An 8342-nucleotide genomic window follows, 5' to 3' on the forward strand; every position below is an offset into this window, starting at 1 on the left:
CAGATGCTCTTTGTGAAACATTCAGAAAGGCAAGTTTTCCAAAACGTCTTTCAAAACTAAAAATGTTGTTTCTACCTCCATACCTTTGGAGCTTCCACATATTGACTTGTTTGGTCCAGTTAAAACTGCATCAGTCATTGGTAAGAAGTATGTACTTGTCATAGTTGATGACTATAGTTGTTGGACATTGGTAATATTTCTAAAGCACAAGGAATAGTCACATTCTACATTCTATAGTTTTTGTTCTAAAGTGAAAAATGAGTTTGATTCTAAGATTGTTAGAGTCAGAAGTGATCATGGTGGTGAGTTCGAAAGTAAATATTTTGAGGAGTTATTTGATTCTAATGGCATATCCCATGATTTCTGCTGTCCCAAAACTCCACATCAAAATGGAGTTTTAGAAAGGAAGAATAGGACATTACAAAAAATGGTCAGAATCATGATTAATGAAATTAATGTGGCTAAGCACTTCTGGACAGAAGCTGTGAGTACAACATGTTATATTCAGAATAGAATCTCGATAAGACCTATTCTTGAAAAGACAAGGGAAGAAAATCCAACATTTCTTATTTTTCATCCTTTTGGATGTACTTGTTTTATTCTGAATACTAAAGTATATCTGAATAAGTTTAATTCTAAAGCACATAAGTGTATTATGTTAAGATACTCAGAACTCTCTAAAGTTTAAAAGAGGGCAAAAGATGATGGGGAATCGAGGTACGACTGTGGGCTTGTAATGCTTTTAATTTAAACTTTGTTTTTTGTTACTTTTGTTTTATTCTGTATTATAACTCTTTTATACTGATGTAATATGCTTACTTTAAAGAGAATTCAAGTTCCAAATGTATTTTCACTGCAAGTTAAACCATGTTGTAGGTTCCTCAAACTTGTACCAATTTGTAATTTGATCACTTGTATGAAAAGAAAATTTTAAATTTTACAGTGAAATGCGTTTGGTTTGTAGCCTTGTACAAACTTGGAACTTTTTTAAATGAAACTTAATTTTTATGGTTAATTCCCTTTGGTGGCAACTTAAATCACCTGAAAACAAATGCTTTGGATTCAATTGTGTTATGGTTAGTTTGAATTTCACTTAATATGAAATGGTTGATGAGTAAATGGATTGAAGACCTGAATTTGAATAAGACCATATGATTATAATTTGGAATGCATAGTAAAATGAATGATAAAAATAAACAATTGGTTTTGTTCACTTATTAATGAATGGTTAAATTTCTTTAGATTAGGTCTTTTTGAGATGAATCTTATTATTACTCTGTTGGACTATATGTCTATTTGAGATTTATTGAGTGCTTTTATTGTTATTATCATATTAAATTTGCTCTTGAATTTAATGTTTTTTGTTGTTTACGAGCGCACAGATCGATTTAGATACATAGGTATTTTTTACTGTTACTGTACTTATCTGATCTAGGGAAATTTATTCGAATTTGTAATTAACTAGGAATTGGTAATTAGAATTCATTGATTTTGAACTAACACACTTAGAACGTCTCATTTAATTTGAATTGGCCTAAAAAATTAGGGAATTATTGTATAAATTAGTGTGTTGCACACCAAGGGATCGGGTGGAGTGGTCTTGTTAGTTTGCAAAGAAATAATAATTTAATTGAAACTCAACAAATATACAGTTCATCATCAGTAAAAATAAGGGAATTCAATATAAAAGAACCAATCGCTTTTTTTACCTTGAATTTTACTCTCTATGTTTTCTCGTTCTTGTTTTAGAACCAGATAAACCAAAAAACCCCAATTGTTATTAATTTAAGTCACATATAATTTTCTTGTTAAATTACAATCGTCGTGCAGACAATCTTTCTAAGTATTACTTCAACACTATCGATACACTTGCTGAAAGATCATCAATTATCATGAGTGTAATTAAATTGAGAAAGTTTGTCAAACGTCAAGCGAATATGGTTGCTCATTCGTTAGCAAAAGCGGTCAATTTTTGGATTAGACGTAGTATTATGCATGCAATTCCTCCTTGTATTGAACTTTTGATTATGAATGAGAAAAGTTAATTTTGATTTGCTAAAACAAAAAATTTGAGGAAGTTATAAAGTGCTCATTGCAATCGCGAGATGGTTAAGGTGTCCTAAAAGATCAATTTTCGTTACTTGAACCCAAGACAGGGAGGTAAGGTTTGCTTGAAAATATAATCGAGAATTAAATACTTTGAAGTATTGTTAATGTACCCAATACCGTCTTCGTTAGGAATTAGTAGAACTAGATGAAAACCTTTAATATGTGATTTGATCTTTGATTATTTGAATGGATTTATATGATTTGTTTTCTTATCTCTATTCTTAATTCTTTTTATCATTTGATCATCATTACAATGATTTATGATTCTTAGTTGAAAACGAAATTTCATCATTTGAATGCTTGATGTTAAAAGTTCTTGTTTTTGTGGTTCATGTATATAAGAATGTTCAAAAGTTCATGTTAAAAGAATTGAAACCATATGAATTTCTATTTTAATGTTCACTTTTGGTTTTAAATATGATAAGGAATTAAAGATTTTGTGATTAAATTCAAAAAATTTAGTACTAAGGAATTATAACTATAATGTTAAAGAAAATTCGGTAACAACTAAGTGAATAAATGAGCTTGATAACTAATGTTAAGTCGTTGGATTCAAGATACATTCATCCATGAATCCTTTCTCATATTCTATATTGTGTGTTGCATTATTCCTTTTTACATGAGCATCTAAGTGACTTATAAATTTTTTTATCCATTATTTGAATAATTTTAATTTGCTAATGAGTTATACTACTCTCTAGTAAGTAGTTACTTGCGTTAGAAGATAGAATTCATTCTGATTTTAGTTTTGATTATGAGTGTGTTTATTTTTCAGTGTTTTAAATGTTTATGTAACATTTCAATTCATGTTTATGAGTTTGTGGTTATATTTGAAGGAGAAAATATGATTGTGCAAACATTTCTATTTCATGAGTTTCAGGAATTGATAATAAGTATGAAAGCAATTAGGTTCAGTCAAAATCACATGTAAGGTAATGTATTTGCATTGACATAGATGAATTCTTTTGATGGTGAATGAGACTTCGATATCAAGAAAGTATTTGAGATTATCGAAGTCATTAATGCAAAAGTTAGAATGTGTTAGGGGAGTTATTTGGAGCATTGATACAAAGTTGGGAATTAGGTACCTTTGTGAGAGACACACCACTTATCCATCTAAAACTTTAAGGTGATAAGTGAGTGAGTTCTCTTACTTATATATTCTCAAGTCACCACATTCCTATCCAATGTGGACTATTTCCCCACTTACTCACACTTGCATTATTATTCTCCCCCCCCCCCCCTCAAGTGTGAATTCACAATGCTACCCCACTTACACTTGTACTGCCGTTACCTATTCTTGGGCAACGAGACACTTCTTCTTGGGCATTTTGATACTAGGTCGGTCCCTTTCTCGAACCAAAGCTCATGATACCATTTATTGGAGAAGTTTTTCACTAGGGAGCATTGATACATAGTGTAGGACTAGGCACCTTTGTGAGAGACACACCACTTATTCACCCAAAACCTTAAGGTGATATGTGAGTGGGTTCTCTCACTTATATATTCTCAAGTCACCACACTCTTATCCAATGTGGGACTATTTCCCCACTTACTCACACTTGCATTATTATTCTAACAAAATGAAGGAAGTCTTTGAAAACAATAATTTCAAAGGGAGATTTTCCAATGAGGATGATGCATCCACATAAATGAACAGAAGATAAGGAAGTCGGAGAAGACCTAAAAAAACAATGAGTGATCATATCCTAAATAGTGGTATCCCTGAGATACAAATGTGTTGCACCCCAATTTTTTACCACTGGGATCCCACCATATCTTAAATATTAGGATCATCATTTCCATTATTATCATCATGCATTTATCATTTGCTAACCAAAAATACAAAAAAAAAAGGTTGTTGTTTGTTGCTTGTGTCCTAAGACAAGAGACTGATCAAGAAGAAATTGAGCAAACTAGGGTTTTGAGGCCCACAAATAAATTCAACATTCTTCTATGATTCAAAGGGTTCTTCAATAAAAATCAAAACCCAAGGATAGGTCAATGCAAGATCAATCACCTTCAAGTTCACCAGAAGCTCCAATTAGGGTTTTTGACCTAATTTCTATGGAGGGTTGACTTTTAATCAGGAGATGGTTCCAAGACTCAAAATATGATTCAAGGGCATCCAAATCAACACTATAGTCCATCCATATCATTCATTTGAAAAGGAGGTCTTGATTCATAAGGAAATCACAAAACTACAATTTATTTGGAAAAAGTCAACTGTGCAAGTCAACCTTTGACTTTTGAGGGAAATAGTCAACTGTGGACTTTTAAGGATCCAAATCTTCATCATATGGATATTGAAGACATTTGATCAAGGAAAATTCAAAGAATTCATCAAGAATAAAAAAGTCAACAAAAAGTCAAATTAGGGTTTTTAAGTGTATTTTGACCTAATTCATGGATCTCAAAATTTTGCTTACACATTCAAAAATCTCCCAACATGAAAGTTGTAGATCTTGGCAAAACAAACAACTTATCACATTGGAACTTTTTTCAAAAAGTGATTATTTTGAGAGATATGGAATTAAGAAGATAATTTTCAAAAGACTTGGAAAATTTTTCAAGTGTTTTACTTGGATTTTTTCTTAACTTTATGGCCATTTTTCTCAATGATCCAAAAGGAGTTTGAGGAAACTTTTAACTACTTATTTGAAGTATGTAGCAAGGGATTTCCAAAGAGGTAAGTAGCATGAAAATCCATGGCTCCATTCATGAGATATGATTTTGTCAATATGGCACCATGAACACTTGAAAATGAAGAAGAACATGAAGAAAGTGAAGAACCAAACTTGTTCAAAATTTGAGAGATTCCTTTCTTTCAGCCCATATAACTTGTTCAAAGCACCATAATCAGAAGATTACACTTGCTTTTGAGCTATAATCCAAGTGTTTAAGCCATTATCCAATTGATCATTCCATTAATGGCACAAAGTTAACACTTCCATTCTAGTAAAGTTAGCTTTATGCACAAAGTCCACTCCTTGAGCCACTACAAGTCTCTTCTGCCTCAAAAGCAAGATAAAACTCATAAGCAAGTCTCTAAGATGTAATCAAAACTTTGCAAGCATGCTTAAAGCTTTGTACCTCACCATTGAAACCATAACTTTCTCATTTCTTCACAAAACAAGAAAGATGGTACACAAGTCACATGTGAACTTAAAACTCTGAACTTTTGCCATCCACAAACCCTAATTCTTGCCTATAAATAGAGGGAATTTCTCATTGCATCAATTACACCAGAATTCTCCAAATCATACCTCACTTGAAATTCTCCATTTTTCCATCTTTTCACTTTTATAGTGAATTCCTGTTCTAAGAGTTCTGGGTGTCAACTAATGGTTTAAACAACTTCTAAACATCATTTATAAGGTGTCTACACCTTCCTTATCCTTCCAAACACTTCCAAACCAAAAATCACTTTTTAACCTCCATTAAAGCTTTCTTTAAGCTCATTACAAGTCAAAACTCAAACCAAACACTTAGCCACTCAAATAACCTTTCACATAGCTTCTATGTCACATATAAAAACTGTCCATAACACCTAAACACCTACCAAAGGCCTTGAACCAGAAATCACCATTTCAAAACTCCATTAAAGAACCTTTGAACTCAAACTTGCAAAAACCAATTTCACTCGTGCGTTTTGAGGCTTTATGGTTTAGATAGCTTCTAAACATCATATAGAAGCTATCCAAACATCTGCATTTTATCTTGTCAAACCCCAAAATTTTCCCTCCTCATTTCATCTTCAATGACTCAAGGTTCAAAGGATTTTCTCAAGTCACTCTCTCCTATCCAAAACTAGGGTTTGCATTTTATCAAAGGAGTTTGAATATCTGAGGCCTCAAATGAATCCCAAGTTATTTCATATGTCTCAAGGCATCTCCATGTCAAAGGTCAAGCTTCTATTCCAAGGATTGCTCACTCAATGGTTCAGATGATTAATAATCGACTATGTTGACCTAAAAGTCAACTATAGTCAAAATACAGTCAAACTTCGAGATTTTTGGTCAACATCAAGTATTTGAAGTTATATCCATCATTTAATCAAAGGTTGATCATGATCCATTAATAAAAACTCAGAAATGAACAAATTCAAAAGGTTCAAATTAGGGTTTTTTATAGGAAAGGTCAACTCAACTTTGACTGGCTATAACTTTCACATGGAGTATCAAAAATTTCCCAACCAAAGTCTATTCTGAAGGAAATTGGATTCTCTACAACTTTGTCTCTCACAGGCCAAGGCTAGAAATGCTTCATTCAAGAGATATGGTCAAAGTGATTATAGGTCCTCCAAAAAGTCAACAAAAAACACCTTTTGGGTCAAAGCTCATAACTTGAGCATGGAAGCTTCAATTGAGATGAAACCAAAAGGATCATTTAGAGGACACTCTAAGCTTTATAAAAATGATCAAAAACACCTCCATAGGGTTAAAATTGAGAGAGATACGCATGATGGAAGTTGAGCAATTTTCAAGATATGCATGAAAACCTAATGGACCAATCTTGGGATTTTAAGTCAATGGGCCCAAGTTTTGGACTCCAAACATGATTGACGCATAAATAAAAGTCCATAAGATTATTCCCACATGTTTATGATATTTATTTGATTTATTTGGATTTTATTCATTTAAAATGCTAAAATAAATTAAATAAAATCATAAAATAGTGAAATAAATTATAGGAGTCTACTTTTAATCATTTGAAGGCCCAAATAACATTGTGAAAGGGTCCAATTTCGTGGGTACTTGGTTAGAAAAAAGGAGAGTCTCAAAATAGAAAGTTTCATGATATTTTTTAAGAGAAATCTTTCTCACTTGATACTTAATATCCAAGCCCAAAGAAACCCTAAGAAATCCATATATATTCTAAAAAATATTCAGTGAAGAGGGGGACGAAAAAGCTGCAAGGAGAGCTAGGGTTATGCGTTCAAAAAACTCTTTCAAACTAGGGCAGAAATATTTTCCTCTACGGCCAATCTCAAACAATTGTGAGCCTTGCATCATATTTCTGAAGATACCAGGAGCTCGTCCCTGTTCTTTGTGAAGCCCTGAACGGTCCAAATAGGCCTCTCTACGACTGCACCGTTTGGTAAAAGAATTTTGATTTCAAGCTTTTTATTTATACAATATAAGTTAGTTTTATGCATACATACACGCTCATGATGTCCCTTAGAATCGTTTTGAACCTTTTCATTTAAGTTCGAACGCAGGAAATCAGGGGTGCCATTGTTAAGGCACGAATTTGTTTCCTTTCGTATCCTCACCTACAGTGCATTTCAAGGAAAAAGAAGGTCACCAATCGATTCAGAATGGTCGATTTAGTGGACCTAGACTATTGGATCTGTTGTTTTGACGTTGAATTGCAGGTACGGCATTGAGACTCGCCGGAGAAGACGACCAGAGTTTGACTCCGGCGTCGCTGCAGGTTTGTGTTGACTGGGCGTGGCACGCGTGGCTCTTTCGCAGTCCTCCATTGGCCAGTCAATAATCCACTCGTTCTTTCTCTGTCCTGATTGGCTCCACGCGCATGACTGTGGGCCCAGTTTGACTGGGCTTTTTGAAAATCGTTTTAAGGAATTCACTTGCTTATTTAATTAATTGGAGGGATCACTTTGACAAAGGTAACACAGCAGCGTGGTGGTGAAGAAGTTTTGCTGGTCACTTTGAAGCCGCCGGTTCGAACCCCAGGTGAGTTTCTTTAATTTTTATGTGAATTTCCCATGAGATCCAGTGCAGCTAGTCTCTATACGCCCACAATAAGACCCCAGCTTCTAGTCGTAGGATCTCCCATAACCCTGATCTAACGCGCATCAGCATGCATGTCCATCATGGAGTCTCAAGGCCATACACACAGGATCCTGTCCAGGTTTCTTTTATTTTTTTATTTTTTATATATTATTTATTTAATTGTTTAATTATATGTATATGCTAATGTGTGTATAATTTAATTTTTAATTTAGAATTTAAATGATAAAAATAAGACTAGGCTAATAAGTGAATTAGGATTATTTCCCGATTATTCGATTATGTCGATTAATTTATTTAATCAGTTTTAACTGTTAAAATCACAAAAACCCTAGGAGTTTATAAATGCATTAGGGTTTGCCCAATCCCACTGGCCACTTGGCCAAAGTATTAGGGTTTAATTTATTATTCGTTTCGACCGAATCTATCGGTCGCAATGGTTAATAATCGATTAATTTAATTAATCAAATCCAATAA

Source organism: Vicia villosa, linkage group LG1, assembly GCF_029867415.1.
Source record: "Vicia villosa cultivar HV-30 ecotype Madison, WI linkage group LG1, Vvil1.0, whole genome shotgun sequence".
NCBI lineage: Eukaryota > Viridiplantae > Streptophyta > Magnoliopsida > Fabales > Fabaceae > Vicia > Vicia villosa.